Source organism: Oryctolagus cuniculus, chromosome 2, assembly GCF_051225735.1.
Source record: "Oryctolagus cuniculus isolate XC-2025 breed Fujian yellow rabbit chromosome 2, ASM5122573v1, whole genome shotgun sequence".
NCBI classification, from domain to species: domain Eukaryota; kingdom Metazoa; phylum Chordata; class Mammalia; order Lagomorpha; family Leporidae; genus Oryctolagus; species Oryctolagus cuniculus.
In genome coordinates, this window is record NC_142868.1 from 167,244,761 (window position 1) to 167,265,386 (window position 20,626).

The 20,626-nt window shown below is 35.4% G+C and overlaps 1 long non-coding RNA gene across 5 annotated transcripts in view; it reads right to left on the minus strand.

Annotated features, from left to right (window-relative positions):
* Positions 1 to 20,626, minus strand: part of LOC108176367 (uncharacterized) — a 176,283-nt gene that overhangs the window by 16,768 nt on the left and 138,889 nt on the right. For 4 of the 5 annotated variants that reach the window (XR_016229439.1, XR_007918263.3, XR_016229433.1 and 1 more), the window contains one exon: positions 15,644 to 15,691. The exons of the other annotated variant lie outside the window; for it this stretch is intronic. This is a non-coding gene — a long non-coding RNA (uncharacterized LOC108176367). The remainder of the gene's footprint in view (positions 1 to 15,643; positions 15,692 to 20,626) is intronic. 5 annotated transcript variants of the gene reach the window in all.

Consider the following 20,626-nt stretch of genomic DNA (forward strand, 5'->3'; position numbering starts at 1 on the left):
CCACAGGAGAACTGGGTAGAAGGAAGATAAGGAAATTCTCTTTCCATGGCTTCTGTTTGTGCAAATAAATGAGTCACACTGTAAAAATCAGGAGGGCAGAGGTACGTGTTAGCATTTTAAGGAGAGATGAAGAGGTAAGAGATAGATTTTTCTGCATCATTGCTACCTAATTTATTGGATCTAATCTTAGAATTTGGGCTTGTGAATTGGCTGGGAAATGTGAGAGGATTGAAAGACAGTGCTAAGAATTATTTGGGATGATATACCGGGGAAACACAATTCGAGTGTATATAGCATATGGCATAAAAAAAGAATTTGAATGTTATTTTATAACCAATGAAGATACAGGATTTTTAAGCAAGGTAAGATTGTCTCTGTTATAAATATGCTGCTTTATGATAATTTTAATAACTTATTTTTGAAACACATTCAGTTTGCTCTGCAAAATATTAGTGATTATAACTATAAGTGTAAGAAAGAAATAATTTGTGTCAATGTACGCCCAATAAAATGCCTTTTAATTTGTTAATTACATATTTTTGTAAGTTTCTTTGGATACCATTGGAAAATATAAAGAATGAAAACAAATTAGCCAGCACCGCGGCTCACTAGGCTAATCCTCCGCCTAGCGGCGCCGGCACACCGGGTTCTAGTCCCGGTTGGGGCGCCGGATTCTGTCTCGGTTGCCCCTCTTCCAGGCCAGCTCTCTGCTGTGGCCAGGGAGTGCAGTGGAGGATGGCCCAGGTGCTTGGGCCCTGTACCCCATGGGAGACCAGGAAAAGCACCTGGCTCCTGGCTCCTGCCATCAGATCAGCGCGGTGTGCCGGCCGCAGCGCACTGACCGCGGCGGCCATTGGAGGGTGAACCAACGGCAAAGGAAGCCCTTTCTCTCTGTCTCTGTCTCTCACTGTCCACTCTGCCTGTCAAAAAAAAAAAAAAAAAAAAAAGAAAAAGAAAAAAAAGAAAACAAATTAAGTTCTCTCTTTTGCGAAGTATATTTCAAAAGTCCATGTTTTTCTTTTCTTTTTTTTAAAAGATTTTTTTTTAGTTATTTTGAAAGTCGAAATTACAGAGACAGAGAGATAGCGATCTTCCATCTGCTGGTTCACTCCCCAGATTGCCCAAAACAGCCAGATCTGTGCCAGTCTGAAGTCAGGGGCCCGGAGCTTCTTCCAGGTTTCCCATGTGGATGACAGGGGCCCAAATATTTGGGCCATCTTCTGCTGCTTTTCCCAGGCCATTAGCAGGGAGGTGAATCAGAGAAGTGGAGCAGCCAGGCTAGTAACAAATACCCACTTGGAATGCCAATGTCGTTCACAGGGGCAGCTTTACCCCTTTTGTGACAATGCCAGCCCCAAATCATGTTTTTCTTTTTTTTCTAAATATTTATTTACCTATTTGAAAGGCAGAGTTACAGAGAGGCAGAGAGAGAGAGAGAGAGAGAGAGAGAGAGAGAGAGATGTTCCATCTGCTGGTTTTTTCCCTAAATGGCCCCAATGGCCAGAGCTAGATTGATCTGAAGCCGGGAGCCAGGAGCTTCTTCCAGGAGCAGCGACCCAAAGACTTTGGCTATCTTCTGCTTTCCCAGGCCATAACAGAAAGCTGGTTTGGAAGAGGAGCAACCAGGACACTAATCAGCGCACATACGGGACGCCAGCACTGCAGGCGGCGGCTTTACCCGCTAAGCCACAGTGCTGGCCTTCAGATCATGTTTTTCTGGTAAAAATAATACTTGCTATTTCTTGAGAATTTGGAAAATATAAAAATGTACAATGAAAAACTAAAAATTATCTATAATAGTAACACACAGAAACAATTTTAACAATTATAGCATCTCATGATATATCATTACTTATTTACTTGACTATATAGGGTATTTACAAATGCAAATTATATTTGTAAAGAAATTTGTTCAGGAGAATTGGTGAAGTTTAAGAATGGACTGTATTACTGTAATCCAAAAGTAGATATTTTGGAAAAACACATCAAATTAGACAAATAAAAGGATGTAACGTTATGTACCAGAATCTGAAGATTTAAAAGATGTTGTTATAGTCTCCCAGAAGGTGGCTCATCTACGTCCCTTCCCCCACTCTAAGTCTCCAACATGCCCTGGACCCAGATCAAGAATAAGCCTTGACTTGTTCTGAATCATAGAAAAACATGTATTATATTGCATTGGGAAACTCAGTTCAAATAAAACCAGGTCAGGTTAACCATATGGCAGTGTTTTTAAGCTGTCTGCAAGTCCTTTTATCAATGCAGCTTATTATTGTGGCAGGGCAAGGTTTTCTGAGTCAGAAAATGTGCATGTGTTTGGCCAAAGTTTAATATTTTGAAGAAATTTTAAAATTAAAGCACTATATGCAAAATAGAGCAAAAATAATTTTAAAAAGCAACATCTGGAATTAGCCTCTCTCTTCATAAAGGAAATATGAAACCATAGGGCTGAAAAATAGATTCCCATCAAAATATTTTACCCTCAAAGTAACTATTCCGTGTTTAGAATCTTATTTAAAAGATTTATTTACTTGAAAGTCAGAGTTACAGAGAGAGAGAGAGAAAAGGTAAAGAGAGATTTTCCATCCACTGGTTCACTCCCCAAATGGCCGCAGTTGCCAGGGCTGGGCCAGGCTGAAGCTAGGAGCCAGGATTTTCCTTCAGGTCTCCCATGTGGGTGAAGGGGCCCATGAGGTTGAACCATCTGCTGCTGCTTTCCCAGGTGCATTAGCAGGGAGCTGGATGGGAAGTGGAGTAGCCAGAGGAGAACAGGTTCCAATATGGGATGCCAGCACTGCAGACAGCAGCCTAACCTTCTGTGCCACAGCACCAGTTCCCATGTTTTAAATCTTAAAACAAAATAAAATTTGCAAGGTTTACTGTGATGGAATCAGGTAGCATTTTAAGGGGTCTATTTTGCTTGTGGGCTCCCCTCAATACTCAGTTATTAATACCAGTGATTGATCAGCCCCAGAAAGACAAAGTGACTTGGTAAAAGATACAGAAATATGCAAAAATCAAAAAATAAGGAGTGATTTGATTATAGTAGACCTTAAAAGAATACTGAGGGGCTGACACTGTGGCATAGTGGGTGAAGCTGCCACCTGCATTGCTAGCAACCCACATAGATGCTGATTCAATTCCCCGCTGCTCCACTTCCAATCCAGCTCTCTGTAATGGCCTGGGAAAGCAGTAGAATATGGCCAAGTCCTTGGGGTCTTGCCCTCGTGGGAGAAACCCAGAAGAAGCTCCTGGATTCTGGCTTCAGATCCAGCCAGCTCCAGCTGTTGTGGCCTTTTGGGGAGTGAACCATCAGATGGAAGACCTCTCTCTCTCTCTCCCTCTCTCTCTCTCTCTCTGCCTCTCCTCTCTCTGTAACTCTGACTTTCCAATAAATAAATAAATTTTTTTTAAAAACGCTGGAATTTTGAACTGAAGTTTTGCAGGAAACTACTAGAGTGATTTGCAGAGGCAGAGACCAGTCACAAAAAAAGGGGGGGCGGAGCTTATTCCCTGAAGAAACCAGATATGAGATGTGTTCAGAAGAGTCTTGCGATGCATAGGAGATCCCACAGGGAAAATACACTCAGAAACAAAAGCTTCAGATGCAGATTAAATGTTGATATAATACACGTGGAAACTTTATAGAATGTAATCTTCTCATAATTCAACAAATTTTAAATAAAAATTTATACATTTAAATTTTAAATTTATTTTTAAGTCTTAACCACTTAGAAGTTAAAAACTATTTTATAAGCCTCTTTAATCAAAAGAAGAAATGAAATTTTAAGATAACTAACATCCTGCTAAAACAGACCCTACGAGGCTCCACCCATGTTGGAGATCTGGATTAAATTCACAGCTCCCAAATTTGGCCTGTTCCAGCCTGTACTGCTGTGGGCCCTTGGAAGAATGAAATAGTAAGTGCGAGATCTCTCTCTCTCTCTCTCTCTCATTATCTCTTCCTCAAATAAAAAAGCAAAAAAATTTTAACTGAAAAGTAAATTAGAAAAACAATGTAAAAATAGATTAACAGTGCTCTATACTTTGTGTGTCTGAGAGGGTGCAGTCTGTTGAAATCTTTACTTAGTATATACTAAGTTGATCTTTTGTATATAAAGATAATTGAAAATGAATCTTGATATGGATGGGAGAGGGAGTGGGAGATGGGATGGTTGCGGGTGGAAGGAAGGTTATGGGGGGAAAATCCGCTATAATCCAAAAGTTGCACTTTGGAAATTTATATTTCTTAAATAAAAGTTGAAAAACAAAAAGGAATTGACAAATACAAACAAATAAATAGAAAATGGGCAACTGATTTTAAAAAGTGTTTTTTAATATTTGCATTAAATGTGCTAAATTTATAAACCTCCTGAGGATTTGATTAAGGAAAATAAAAATATAATAAATTAGGCAAAGTTTTTTTTTAATGTATAACACAGATTCTGGCAAAAGTAATAGAACTAGAAGAGAACATTACCCTTAAATCTATTTACAAGTCTAAAGGAAATAGATGATTTGTTAAAAACATATAAATCATCACAATTAACTTTAGCATGGCAAAATTTCAGTATGTCAATTTCCAGGAAAAAATTGGAAATATAATCAATGTTCTAAACATTGGAAAAGAGATGAGGACCAGATATATTCACAACTGAATTTTCTTTAACTTTAAATAGCAAATCATTCCTAATTTATTAAAATTCTTTAGTCAAAGACAAATGGAAATCTCCCTAACTTATAAAGCCAACGTGTATTTAGAACCTGGACCTGTTGTGGCAAAAATAAAATGTTATACACCTATTTTTTTCTCATGAATGTAGAGATAAAATTATTTGCATAAAAGTTCAAAGAATCCTGCAAAACATTCACCATTCACTATACTATGGACAAGGAGAATTAAATCCAAGAGTGTGAATAAATATAATAAGAAATATCAATACATTTTATTAACTCAATCAGCCAAAATAAGGGAAAGTATGATCATGCAAATAGATGAAAAATAAGAATTTTACTACAATCCAGCAGTAACTCCTCACAAAAAATAACAAGGAAATTGTATAAATACAATAGCATTACTTAATAAAATACAAACAATATATACTTTAGTGACAAGGCTCAAATATTTTCATTTAAAATTCAGAATTATGGAGGAACAATTCCTGCATATAGTCATTACTCTGAATATTCTCTTAGGTATTCTAGCAGAAGTAATGTTAAGGAAAACAAAATAGCTAGAATAAGCCACAGAAAATTTGCAAATAACGTGATTCTTTTTATTGAAATACTTACATATACAAAAATATATACATTTTTAAAAATAGAAATATATGAATCTTTGTTAATATTACAAACCCATATATAAAAGCACCTTTAAAAAAGGAATATATGAAGCTACAGGGGATAGTCAGGGCTCTTATATTTTAGCTCCTTTACAGCGCGTGGTTAATTTAGAGACTTAACATTTAACGATGCTATATGTACAATTTGGCTCCTAATTTTAATTACACATTAAATTAAATAAGAACCATAAACACTTCAAATGCTGTAGTTGAAAATTACCTGGAAGGTTTTCAATTCTAATCATGAAGCCACTTCAGAAACTCCTGCATAAATCACAGAGAGAAGCAAGTCAAGCTCAAAGCCTGCCTGGTACAGGAGACTCCTGATGTCTCAGGAGTGTGCTCCACACTGAGATGAACCACTTTTTCCCGCAATTTTTCATATGAGCCTCAACTCTATCCCCTGAAAGCCCTCATAGCATATGCTTTAAACAGCTACCCCTTTTCCATCTTTCACTGACATTTAGTTACAGACTATCTCTTAATTCCCACAGCCCTCATAGTGAAGAAACAGTGTTACTCCTGCCTTTGCAAATTGTTTACATCATCTGTGAAAAGACAGATGTTACTACAGAGCCCAGTATTTGTAGACCAACTATACAGTACTTGACAGATGGAGCCAATATCTGCAGAATTGTCTTTGTAGTTTGCATTTTCCCCCAGGAGCTTAAAACCGTGGCTGTTTGAAGAAAATCTGAAAATTTTACTTCTTTACTGCACTAACATTTTTTTTTATAAAGCACAACATTAGGACTCACATATCTGCTCTTTTTGTTTTGACTAATTTGAAATAGCATTGGGCAAAACCAAGTGTCTCATATCATTTTAAGAGAAAAGCTGATTAGAGGGCTTCTTATACTTCACTTATTTTATACCTTCAGCCAAATCAGCATTCCTGTGTTCAATCCATTATCTTTTAAAAAATGAAATTCTTCCTCTAAGGAACATACCTCCAGTCTATGTATTCCTACAGCAAAGAAAATATACCTACACTTCATATATCATGGAAATTTAAACTTACGTTATTCTGTACTGTTATACAGAAGATTTGGTCATGGCCTAGTGTGGGTCAATTCTAGACAATCATTTCAGTTCTTATAGTTGAGGGTTTTTGAAACAAGCACAAAACAGATGACCACAAAGGTGGAAACCGTAGCGTGAGAAGCAAATTGTTTATCCTAGAGAAAATGAACAGTGTCTGAGGCATATACCAGATGCTTAGCAACTACTGGGAGAATGGGGAAAGCTGATATCAAACAGTTTATTGAACGGAGTGCTTGATTGCTCTGTGTCATGGGAAAGAAATATTAGTGGGAGACCAACTTTAATTCAAATATTATAAAACATTCTTGCTATTAGAGCTATTCCGAAATGAAATTAGCTGCCTTGTAATGAGTTTATGATCCCATAAGGAATGGTATCCAAAAAGAGGCCAGATGATTTCTGCTGAAAGGAAAAAAATCAAAGAGAAAGTGATCAACTTTGTCAGATATTTTAGATAGAAGGTTATAGTAAATGAAAGTACTTAAATTGGCTATTAGTCTGAGTTATTTATAGGATCACATTCACATGGAATAAAGTGTTTAAAAATATTGTTCTGTAGAATAAGGAATTTTCTGGTAAAGACTTTAAATTACTAACACATCAACCCTCTACACTTTTACATTACATTTAGGTTGTCAGTCAAGAGTGTCATTTTGTATGCAATTAGAATTTCTTGAATTGATGGCTTTTCAATATCTATTAAAAATCTATCATTTTAAATATACACAAATTGAATGATTTACTAAAGGTAAAATAATAATAGCCTAAATAGAAGCAAACATGAATATTGGTTTTACTCTACTTTAGATATTATTCTAACAACTTACATGGATCCATTCATTTAATCCTTTGAAAACCTTTATTTGGTATGATCATAGTCCTTTCACTAACAGAATGAATGAAGTACACAGAGTTAACATTTGCCTAGGGTCACTTAGCAAGTAAGGTTGCAGTACAAGGATTAGAATCCAGGTAGATAGGATTAAAAATCCAAGTACTGAAGCAGTCGCTCAGGGGAAAGGAGTGACCAAACTGCTATTCAAACTTAAGTCTTTTTATTCCTATCAAACTTTTATTTTTCATACTGGGAGAGCAGGAATTATGTGCAATAGTTAAGACACAACCTGGGAGAACATGCTTCCCATATCAGAGTGTCTAGAATTGAATTGCTGCTCCCTGATCCAGCTTCCTGTAAAGGTGCACCCAGGGAGGGAGCAGGTAATGGCTCAGGTACTTAAGTCCCTACCACCCACATCAGAGACCTGCATTGAGTTCCAGGCTTATGAATTCAGCCTGGTCCAGCCAGGATGTTCCAAGCATCTGAACAGTGAACCAGTGAATGGAAGATTCTTTGTCTCACTGCCTTTCATATAAATAAATAAATAAATTATTTGAAAAGACAAGTATATCTTTACTTAATGTACACTAAACTGATCTTCTGTTAAAAAAAAAAAAAAAAAGAAAAGAAACTATCAATTCCCAACTTGACTCTCACTGGGATTAAACATGACAATAGGTCTGATCTGATTTCATCATCATTTAAAAAAAAATCATCTATTATTTTTCACTTTATGTTTCTGTGTGGGAACAAACTGTTGAAATCCTTACTTAAGGTATACTAAGCTGATCTTCTGTATACTAAGATAATCGAAAATGAATCTTGATGTGAATGGAAGGGGAGAGGGAGTGGGAAAGGGGAGGGTGGTGAGTGGGAGGGACGGTATGGGGGGGAAAGCCATTGTAACCCATGAGACGTACTTTGGAAATTTATATTCATTAAATAAAAGATAAAAAAAAAAAAAAAAAAAAAAAAAAAAAAAAAAGAAAAGACAAGTATATCTAATTTATATAATTAGGTTGAAAGGAGAAAAGTGCCTGAGATACATGAAGGAGCCTGGGCAAGCTGAGAATTTTTCGCCTGATATTAAAGAACTGGTCTTAAAGGGGGCAGAGGATCACTTGATTTATTTACTTCCAAATTATAAAACTCATCATCAATCACCAAAAAGTTACACTAAACTTCACTAAGATGTCTGCCTAAATATCAAAGAATGTAATATATCTCAAAGTGACATGATACACTATGTAATACGATAAGTACTATCTAAATGAGATCTGTGGTCTTATATGAACTTTGTTGGTAAAATATATTGATGTAATTCTTTCACTTTAAAAAATGACTTCATATTTAAAATAATTTGGAGTCTATCATTAAATGCTATCATATTCCCAACAATGTTTTTGCTGAAATAACTTTGATACAGGTTAAAAGCAAACACAAAATATAAAGAGAGTAAATATATTTATTCTCAATTTGAACAGCATTAAGACTGTCATAAAAATTGATGCAGAGATCAATGGAACAGAATAGAAAGTCCCGAAATTAACCCATGTACATACAGCCAACCAATTTTTAATAAAAGTGCTCAGACCCTACAGTGGAGTAAAAATAACCTCTTCAAAAAAAGTGTGCTGGCAAAACCTGCAGAAGTAGGAAACTAGATACATATCTCTCACCAGTTACAAAAATGAACTCAGGATGGATCAGAGATCTAAATTTAAGACTTGAGACTATGAAGTTGCTGGAATAAAATGCTGGAATAAAAGAATCACTCCAAGACATTGGTAAAAGGGACAACTTCTTGAATAAGACCCCCAAAGCATAGGCAGCAAAAGCAAAACTAAACAAATGGGGTTATGACACACTCAGAAACTTCTGCACAGCAAAAGAAATGATCAATGTAATGAAGAGAAATCCATGTGAAAAAATATTTGTGACTGGCCGGCGCCGCGGCTCACTAGGCTAATCCTCCACCTTGCAGCGCCGGCACACCAGGTTCTAGTCCCGGTCGGGGCACCAGATTCTGTCCCGGTTGCCCCTCTTCCAGGCCAGCTCTCTGCTGTGGCCCGGGAATGCAGTGGAGGATGGCCCAAGTGCTTGGGCACTGCACTCCATGGGAGACCAGGATAAGTACCTGGCTCCTGCCATCGGGCCGGCGCACCGCAGGGCGCTGGCTGCGGCAGCCATTGGAGGGTGAACCAACGGCAAAGGAAGACCTTTCTCTCTGTCTCTCTCTCTCACTGTCCACTCTGCCTGTCCAAATATATATATATATATATATATATATATATATATTTGTGACTACATATATGAAAAAAGATTAATATTAAGGATATATTAGCAACTTTAAAAATAACAACAATAAAATAATAATCAATCCAGATGAGAAACGAGCCAAAGACCTCAATACATAGTTCTCAAAGGAAAAAAAATACAAATGGCTAGTAAATATATGTAAAAATGCTCAACATCAATTGCCATCAGGGAAATGCAATTCAAAACCACAATGAGATAGCACCTCAGCCCTGTCAGAAGGACTAGGATCCAAAATACTGAGAGTTGGGGGCCGGCGCTGTGGCATATCGGGTAAAGCTGCAGCATACAGTGCCAGTATCCCATATGGGTGCCAGTTAAAGACTTGGCTGTCCCACTTCTGATCCAGCTCTCTGCTATGGTCTGGGAAAACAATGGAAGATGGCCCAAGTCCTTGGGTGCTTGCACCCACCTGGGAGACCCGGAAGAAGCTCCTGGCTCCTGGCTTTGGATCAGCACAGCTCCAGCCATTGAAGCCAATTGGAGAGTGAATCAGCAGATGGAAGACCTCTCTCTTTCTCCCTGCCTCTCCTCTGTGTAACTCTGACTTTCAAATAAATAAATAACTTTTACAAAAAAAAAAAAAAATCCTAAGAGTAACAAATGCTGGCAAGGATATGGACAAGGGTGAACGGTGGGAATGTAAATTAGTGAAGCCACCAGGGAAAATAGTAAGGAAATTTCTTTAAAAACTAGAAATAGACTTGCCATATGATCCAGCAATCCCGCAACTGGTATATACTCAAAAGACGTGAACACGTTGTATCAAAGAGATACCTGCAACATCATGTTTATAGCAGCACTGTTCACTATAGTCAAAATTTGGAATCAAACAAGGTGACTATCATCAAAATAATGGATAAAGAAAATTTGGTATATGTATATAATGGAATACTATTTAGCTATAAATAAAAAAGAGTGTAATTCTACCCTTTGCATCAAAATGGATGCAATTGGAGGACATCATGTTGACTGAAATGAGCAAGACCCAGAAAGACCAATACCACATGTTGTCCCTTAAGTATGGGAGCCAAACTGTAAAGGAAAGAAGGAAGGAAAGAGGGAAGGAGGGAAGGAGGGAAGGAGGGAAGGAGGGAAGGAGGGAAGGAAGGAAGGAAGGAAAATAAAAACAAAGAAAGAAATGCCTGTGGGTACCAGTATCTCTGCAAATATAGTTTTGTCGAACTCTATTTTATACCTTTGTCAAACCAATGGTTAAAAATGTTATGCTACTACAATTTTGAGGATCTGTGACTACTTTAACATTTATGTATATGAGTGAAATTATCAGTTTCCATTCAATTACTGTTTATAGCTATTGCCTATATTCCAACTTAACTGGGTCTTTTTGATTTTCACTTGTTAAACTTCTTATTTGATGAAGTATTAAGCCTCTTTACTGTAATGTAAAATGAAAATATGTTATCTCAAAAACTAAGAAAAGAAAGAAAGGGAGAGCTTGAATGGGTGGAGAGGATGGAGAGAGGGAAGAAGGGAATATCAGTATTTTCCTAAAATTTTATCTACAAACTATATTGAATCTATTACAAACTAATTTAAAAAATAAAAAATCCCCTCAATAAAAGAATAACAATGAATAATTCTTTATAAAAATGGAATAATTCACTGATAAATTAGTTTTTCTATCCAAAGAACATGTGGCTCTAATTTTAGCCACAGTGTACTAAAATTAAAGGACCCCATGATAAATTTCCTTAATATTATATTAATTATTGATCTTCTCCGCTGGACTATGACTCCACAGGTATAACAACCACAACCAATTTACCTACAGGCACTTCTGATAAAAAGAGAAATAAATCATATTTAAATTGAGGAAATTATTTCTATGACTTTAGTCATCAGATGTGGCAATAGAAAGATACAAGGGTTGGAAATGTTGCTACTTATGTTTGGGGAAATGTGATAAACCTCCAATGAATTTACTTCATACAATACTGTCTCTGTGAAATCTTAACATAAGAATGGCAAACTTTCATTAACTGATGTTTCTTTCTGCCTCCAAACCTATGCGTAACAACAAAAACAATCATACAAATGAAAATAATCCTCACTTACCAAGGTCTTCATTTCATCAAAAATATACACTAAGAGCATTATAGAAATATACTCTCAGTCCTCTGGGGGATGGTCAATTATGGTGAGTAATTTATAAACAAATAACTAATGATCTGTAAAGGGGTAATACAAACACACACACACACACACACACACACACATCCCAAGTCAACTGATCTTCATTCTCGGGAGTTTCTAATCTAAAGAGAAAATAAAACAACACATTTTAAGTTATAATAGACATAAACCCATGTAAACTCCTGCGTGCCTGAGGGAGTGCTGAATCAATGAAGGAACTGATATCTAACTAAATCTTCACAGATTCTTATATGGTTTCTGTTACATTTTTATTCAGTGGTTCATAGGTACTCTAAACTCCTCTCTGTAATGTACCCCGGCTTAGGGGAGATTATCACATGAATTTAAAAGCAATCTTTAAACAATCCTTGGAAGCTATTTTGGTGTGTGTGACATGTACATTACTTTTGATTTGAAGAACTTGTGGAAGTTCTGTTGCATATCACTAAGATTTCCCTGCATGCAAGCGGCGACAGATTATAATTTTTAAGGCCATTGATTTCAATGATCAATAGTTCTCAGACTGAAACTACCCCCAATAATTTTTCCAATTTCTCTCACTTCTGATATCTTTTGCAATTATTTTGTAAAATGTCTTTGTTTCAAACAAATTGTGCTTCATATGTCTAAATTTCTTCCCCAGTACACTCCTGCCAACACAATCTGTCCTTCTGATTGTCATTGCTGCCTGGTATCAGGATAGTATAGGACATTTTGGGGAGAAGTCAGAATGTTAATAAGAATTTCTATAAAATATCTCTAATATTGCTCACATCATTTGTCATATCCTAATACTCCAGCAGTATTATAATAATGAAAAACAGAAAATAAATATTATTTTTGCAACATATAATTATGCTTCAAATGATTCATGTTTCCATATTTATCTGAGATTTAGAATTGATTCCAAGTAATCAAAGATAAATAAAAGAGCCCTTGTTATTTGGATAGAAAATTTTAAATATGAATCAGTTGTCAGAAACCTCACTTTCCAAGATACTTGTTTATTTATTAAACATTTTATCTTTTTATTTAAGAAGTAATCTCCCAAACTTGGCAAGGTACTTTTTGGTAGTAAAATTAAAATATTTTTTCCTCTAAAATTATTTTTCCTTCCCATATGTTTGTTTGTAGTCTTTATAAATTTGTACTCCTTGTTTAAACAATGATTTGGATTTTTTAGAATAAAAGGAAATAAAAGGATATGACAAGTTACTATTTCTTTTGCTTTGTTTTAATTATAATCTCTTTACCACTTAGAAACATTTTCACAGAGTTTGAGTTTTGTGTAAAAAAAATACCTATGGAGCTAAATAACAGTGTCTCACATTGAAGTATGAATACTCATTTGGACAATGGAGAGGATTTAAATATTTTCTCATTGAATAAAATTGATTGTGTATATTTATCATTAAAGATATTATATCTTAATGAGAGATATTTCATTTGTTATATTATAATACCTTGTTTACAGATATGACATTTGCTGGGCTTCAGTGCAATTTTCCTTCGATATCTATGGCTGCTTTCTGTATGTTGTAGAAGATGAATTATTTTGAAAAAAAAAAAAACAAAGTTTACTGGAAAAGAGAGAAGATAAGTTAGGAGTTCCCTTTATTCAACAGATCTCTGGTACAGAAATAATACTACATAGAATATATGATAGATGGGGACAGAAAAGAGAGGAAAAAGAATGAGAGTCCATTCCTACTGAGCTGCAACTCTGATCAGATGGTCAATGGGAATTGAGGTTGGCAGATCATCGCAGGTGACAGTAAGAGTTAAGCAGTTGAGTTTCTAACAGCCAATAAAGAGGTTGGAAGCCAAAAAAAGTAGAGGTGAATGTGGTCACCACAGCAAAAGGAGTTGGTTCATAAATCTGAGCCTAGCATCTTTCTGTCATTGAAATAGTTCTACGGGAAAAGCAGCTGCCTTCCAAGTTACCCAGCAGACTTCCTTGAATGTGACTTGTACTCATTTTCCATTGTTACATAACAAATTACCACAAATTTAGCAGCTTAAAATGAAATCCCTCCATTACTTCACAATTCTCTAGGTCAGGAATCTGAGTGGACTCCACTGGGTTCATTGCTTGGGGTTTCACAAGGCCAAATTCCAAGTTGCGGCCAACCTGGATTTTTTTATGTAGAGACTCTGGGAAAATTCAATTTCTAGGTTCATTCTGATTGTTGGTGGAATCCAGTGCCTTATGGTTGGAACTCTGAAGACCCTTTCTCTTGCTGACCATGGGTCAGGGGCCACTCTCCACTCTTAGATGCCATGTGCATTCCAGCTTGTGCAGCCCTCTGTGGAGCGGTCCATCATTTCTTCTCTTAACAGAATCCAACTTCTTGCTCTGGAAGCAGCTCTAGAAAATTTTCTGATTTTCAATGACTCACTCAAGGGCTGCATGTGTGAGCCAGCAGTTGTGGCATCAGTTGTGAGGCTTACATCCTATATCAGAGCACCTAGGTTCCCGAACTAGTTCAGCTCTTAATTTTACCTTCCTGCTCTTGTAGATCTTGGGAGGCAGCAGATGATGTCACAAGAAGTTAGGTCCATGCCACCTGTGTTACAGACCTAGATTGAATTTCAGACTCCTGGCCTTGCCCTGTTTCTGGTCTTTGAGTAGTGAATCAGGAGATGGAATTTCTCTCTCTCTCTCTCTCTCTCTCTCTCTCTTCCCCCTCCCACCCCACTTTTCAAAATATATATTTTTTTTAAAAAGGCTATCCCAGGTATATCTGTGTGCACAGGTAAGTTCCATATTTTAAGACTGAATCAATTGATTAGCAACCTTAATTATATCTGCAAATGCCCTTTTTGCCATGTAATGTAGTCCTAGGAGAAATGTCTTACATCCTAGAAGAAGGAATTATATGAGGACTAGAATATTGAACATAGTCCTCAGAAGTGATTCTAAGACCTGCGTTCTAGAACCTTTATGAATGTGCATTGTTAAGTATTTGCATTGAATAATGGACATTATTATATAATGAACAATGGACATTTTTAAAAGTTCACTCAACACCTTGATGCTTCCCCATAATCAAGTTAGGATAACTTGATGATTACTATAAATCATCAGTTAACATGAGAAAGAATCTATCCCTATACCTTAATTTTTGAAACATGGTTATCAAGGGAAAACAATGACAGATGATGACAAGATTTGCATCATTCCTATATATCTCCTCCCAAAGGGAGAATGCATGGCGGAGGTGAAGGCAACTACACATATAATTTAAAATCTCACTACCGTTGTCTACAATTTAGGGGGCATGTGAATAATAGGCTATGCAGAATGCTAAGGAAACATAAAAGATAATTCCTTTCATGCAGAAGTAGTCTCATAGCAACTTAGCAACTTGCCAGAGTCAAAAAATTGCCATGGTTTACCATTGACTTTTTTTCCTAGAATGGGAAACAAGCTGGAGACAGAAAATCTATTTATTCTAATTGCCCAGAATTAACGACCTTCAGCAAAAACAATGACAACAAATCTAGCAAAAGCAAGGGAAAAGCAAAACCCTGTAAGATCTCACCCTCTGAGGGATTGTGAGTAGGGCTGGAGGACTAACAGGGCAGCCAGGGGAAATCCTTCATTAGCACAGAGCAATGCCACAGCCCAAACCCTTGGGTTTGCCTATCATTTCACTCACTTAGCTGGGAAAGGACTGGGGATAGCTGCTAGAGAGACAGGTAGGTTAGGAAAATTCAACATCTGGGCATGATTATCTCTGGAGAAAGTTTCACATGTTCCATCCTGCTTTGGAAAGCATTACAGCAAGTTTAAGGGGAGGATCCATGAAAATACAACACAGGTCTACTGAACACCAGTGCATGGTTGTAAAAACAATTTCAGAAGGAAAAGCAAGGACCAAGCCCAGCAACCACAATTGCCTAAACCCTAGCCAAGATATCCAGTTACCCTTTTTGTACCTACCCTTAGGCAGTGAAATCCCATACAGACCACAATCTTCAAACTGAAGCTCTAAAAAAAATAAACAAACAGACCTGTAAGCTCATAAAAAAGGAGTCAAAGAGAATTAATCTTAAAAAATAATTTGAGGTCTTGGAGTAGTTTTCATACTAATCACCAGTAAGATAAAGTATGTGACCATGCAGCAACGAAAAGTAAGAGAAGTTTTATGGGTTTTGGCAGAACTAAATGGAGCACAAATGCTCTGCTCCACCTCAGGTGTGCACAGGCTCAGCTGTCTTCCCATCCCAGCTAACCATAGATTTCTGAGCTATGGCAAAATGAAATTGAATCCTAAATCCACTGTCAGAAGCAAGGACGAAATATTATTTTGCATTCTGTCTTTATGGTATTATCTGTGAAAAAAAGCCAGAGAGTACTTTATAGAGTACTTCATATCCGTCTTAGCATATGCTTGTTCTTCAACTTGTAACATCTAACAAATATTTTTGCCTAAATCTTTAAGACTACCAAAACCAAACATCCAAAAGTGTTCATGGAATGAGATGAAAAGCAGCAGGAGAGGGAGAGCTAGAGTTCAACTGAGCATGTTCAAATGAGAGAGGGAGAGAGACACAGAGACAAAAAGCACGGGAAGGAGGGGAGGCAATAAGAACTATTTTAAGAATAAGATTAAGAATAAGATTAATTATTCCTAATAAAACGATTAATATGGTTTACTTTGAAGACACACAGAACTCAATAACAAGACATTTTTTCTAAGCACATGTGAAAGATTTTCAAAAGTTTATTCTACTTCAGGTTCTAAAGAAATTCCAAACACATGTGCATTTTTTTAATTGTCCATGCTTTGAATAAATTTCCTTTAACTTTGATTTAAAGTAATATAGATTAAAATTATATTTTAATTTCTTCAGTTGTAGTTCATTTGCTTTATAAATATTCTTGAAACTGTATGTTTTGCTTATATTCTTGAAACTATATATTTTGCTTATATGTAGCTTTTATCATGAATTAGGTTATTATAATTCTCAAATTATAATAAATATCCAAATAAAATAAATATAAGCAAAATATGTCACAGTTATAATTTTGCTTATTTTTAAAGCATATTTATGGAATAATCTGAGAAAATACTTTTAAACCAATTTATTCCAGGTGCTATAAAAGGTAAGAGAAGGAATATCATTCATCCAGTACACGTGAAGGTGGGTTACAAATACAGGAAAATGTGACATGAGACCAACAAGTGATGTGTATGAACGAATAAGTAATTTAGCCAGTGATCTTGAGCATTTTTTCATGTGTCTATTGGCCATTTATAGTTCATGTTTAAAAATGCCTGCTCATGTCCTTTACCCATTTCTTAACTGAGTTGTTTGTTTTATTGCTGTTGACTTTCTTGAGCTCTTTATAGATCCTAGATATTAATCCTTTATCAGTTGTGTAATTCGCATATTTTATCCTACTTTATCGATTGCCTCTTCACTTTATTGAGTGTTTCCTTTGCAGTCAGAAACTTCTTAGCTTGATGTAATTCCATTTGTCTATTTTTGCTTTTTATTGCCTATGATCCTGGGGTCTTTTCAAAAAGTCTTTGCCTATGCCAATGTCTTGTAGTTTCCTCGATGTTTTCCTCTAGTGATTTAATGGTATCAAGTCATAGATTTAGATCCTTGATCTATTTTGAGTTGATTTTTGTAAAGGTATAAGGAAGTGTTCTTGTTTCATATTTCTGCACATATAAATCCAGTTCTCCGAACATCAATTTTTGAAGAAACTGCCCTTTCTCCAGAGTTTGATTTTAGCTCATTCGTAAAAGATTAGTTGATTGCAGCTGTGTGGATTAATATCTGGGGTTTCTATCCTGTCCCATTGGTCTATATGTCTATAATCTTAATTCTTATTTTTTTATTCTTTGTGTCTTCTATTTCTTGCTATAATGTTTGTAATTTTCATTACAGAGATCTTTCACATCCTTGGTTAAATTTGTTCCAATGTACTTAGTTTTTTTGGTAGCTATGGTGAATATTACTGATGTTATGAGTCTTTATCAACATCTATTTAATATATACAGTTTTAAGAGCATAATGATACATCCCACACCCCACTCCATTCCCAAGACACTTGGTATTGAAGCTGGAAAGAATGAAGTACAAAGGGAAGTGTTGAAGTAGAAAAGAAACAATGCAATCAACAAAACAGGAAGAATACTTGGCCAAAAATACATGGGGGAAACACTTCAATCTCATTAATACATAGGAAATACAAATTATTATAGTTAGTGTTTTTGAGACATTTGATTTTTAAATGTATAAATGAAACAATATCAAGTGTTGGTGAGAATGTGAAGAAGGAAACTTCATGTACATTGCTGGAGCTAGAATACATGAGGAAGGCAAAGTTGGTGAGTGATTTGGTAATATTTAGGAAAATACAACAAGACAAAATGCGTATCTTAAAAAAGAAGTAACAAAGGATATCTATCAAACAGTGCTTGTTTCTTAAAAGAAAACTGATTTGTTTCACCTGACAAAATAGGAGTTTAAATCATTTGGTAATATTTAAATATTTCTAGTTATGTAATTTAAATATTTTTCAAAAATTTAATAAATGTAACACTAATTGCAATCAGAAGCTTAGGATCATTACTCTTTCAGATGTATAGCAGTTGACAAGAGTAGTTCAATTTCTCACCAGTATTAATTATATTAAAGTATATAAAGTATAAAATGATGACCCTTTATGCATGGAATTATATGCATCATCATTTGACACTGATTCTGAAAAGGCAAGTCTAGTAAATATATTCACTATTTTTCTTGGTTTATACTTAATAGAAAATTATATTTGGCTACAAATAATACAATTACCCCAGTCAACAGTCAGATTAACATGACATGTAATGATCTGGTTTATATTGAGCCTTTAAAGAGGCTTCTCACTGTTTCATATTAATACCTTCAATTTTTTGCTCTCTTGAAAGCATCGTAATTAATTACCTAAAATAAATAACTAGGTAAAGATAACAGCAGAACAAGACAGATCATAAATAACTGGGATTAATCATAGACTTAGTCTGACTCATTCACCTGTGCAAGAAGTTTCTAATTCTGAATCTGAACCACTGAGATATATTTCCTTAAGGGCAGGAGAAGTAGACAACAGGAATGAATGCGATATCAACTGCTTCACCATACATCACACTTCTTTGGAAAGAACTGTTTGTATTTATGGAAATATCTTATATGCAATTATGCATGCAATTGTTTCTAATCTAGTTAGGGACTGATGGTTTATAATCATGTAGCAAAGGTGAAATATGAGGCACCAAGTCACTGGGGCTTCTCCACCTCAACATGTAGCCCTGTCATTATGATGCCAAGCAATTCCAGTTAAAAATGAAAAAGCCAGGTTCTCTTTTACAAACTTATATATATAGATAGATAGATAGATAGATTAATTAGTTAAACAATAAGAGCCAATAGCAAATATAGTGTTTTTCTTTTTCCCTTAAGATTTTATTACTAATTAAATTGCAGTAACTCTTCTACCTGTGTGTCTTTTTATGCCACTGCATTTCCCAAGCACATGAACATAGGTAGTAGGACTAATTTAGACAAGAAAGAAGAGTGACAGTTACTGATACTAACACAATTCAATGATGTTACATTATTTTCTAACTCATGCACACTTTAGCAATGACTATACAAAATATATTTTAAAATTCATAAAACCATTATTTCAAAATATTCTATTTATTTCTAACAGCACGGTTATGCACAGTCATGTACAGCACCGGATAGTATAGATAGTCAATATAGCAAAACAAAATAAAGTTCTTGATCTGACAACTGTAAAGCACAGAGATGTGACATGGCTCTCTAATGATTAGTTTGCAATTCTGGATCTGGTTTTGTAGAAACACTGTGCTCCCAAGCTTAGCCTATCTCTGTGACTTCTTACCCATGAAAAAATTACCAAGAATGATTCATAGCTAGATTGAATAAAAGGGTTCATGATGGAAATACACTCATATCTATGCAACTGATGATGACAGATGATTCATTTTCTGATCACTTCCTAGGGCATAATTGGCATTGTTAATAAAAATGAGATTCAGTAAATCCATTGGTGAATACTCTGAAGGATTATGTTAAGATTTAGAGTGGGGAGTTGTTTTATTTTTCCTATTTCAGCATTCAAAGCAAGCCATAGTCAAGAGGTAGTTAATATAAGACCTTAGCACTTTTCTTAAGACAAAAACATATCAGTCATAGGCATAAAGTTGATTATGATTTTACTACTTTACACAAAAGATTATTGTATGTAATATGCCAAAAATAAGACTCCGTAATTATCAGATTTGTATGATCTGAATATCCTGATGACTTTGAAAGTTTTGTTTGCAAGAATTTGTTATGAATGATGCTAAAAGAAAATTGATGTCTGAACATATAAGACTGTTTTTTATTTACTATGAGCCAGTCTTCTAATTTTTCTAGCTTCCAGATTATTGGAAAAATTTTAAGGAAATTTGATACGTCACAATTATAAATATATTTTCCAGTTTGAAAAAAAAAAAAAAAAACAAGAGATTCTTTGGCGGGCTAGATAATCTTCAAGCAAAACTCTGTATTTTTAGATGTACTCTCAGGAAACCTAAAAGCTTTATTTTTGGCAATACGAGTCAACATGCTGTCAGTTACCTCCTCCAAGATGCAATTACAGTCAGCACTAAATAATTTTGAGCTTCCGGCAAGAGGCTATATTCAAAAAGGTTTCCACAGACCTATAAGCAAATTCACATTTTATAAAAGAACTAGCAAAGAAAAACCTCACTTGAGCCATTTTCTGGCAGTTAGGATACGGTGGAAAAGTTTGGTTAATGGCTGGTTTTTTTATTATTGAATATTATTTTCATGTAGAAAAACATTAAGATTAGTTTTCCCTTTAAAATTTTCCAAGAAATTCTTTGTCACCAAT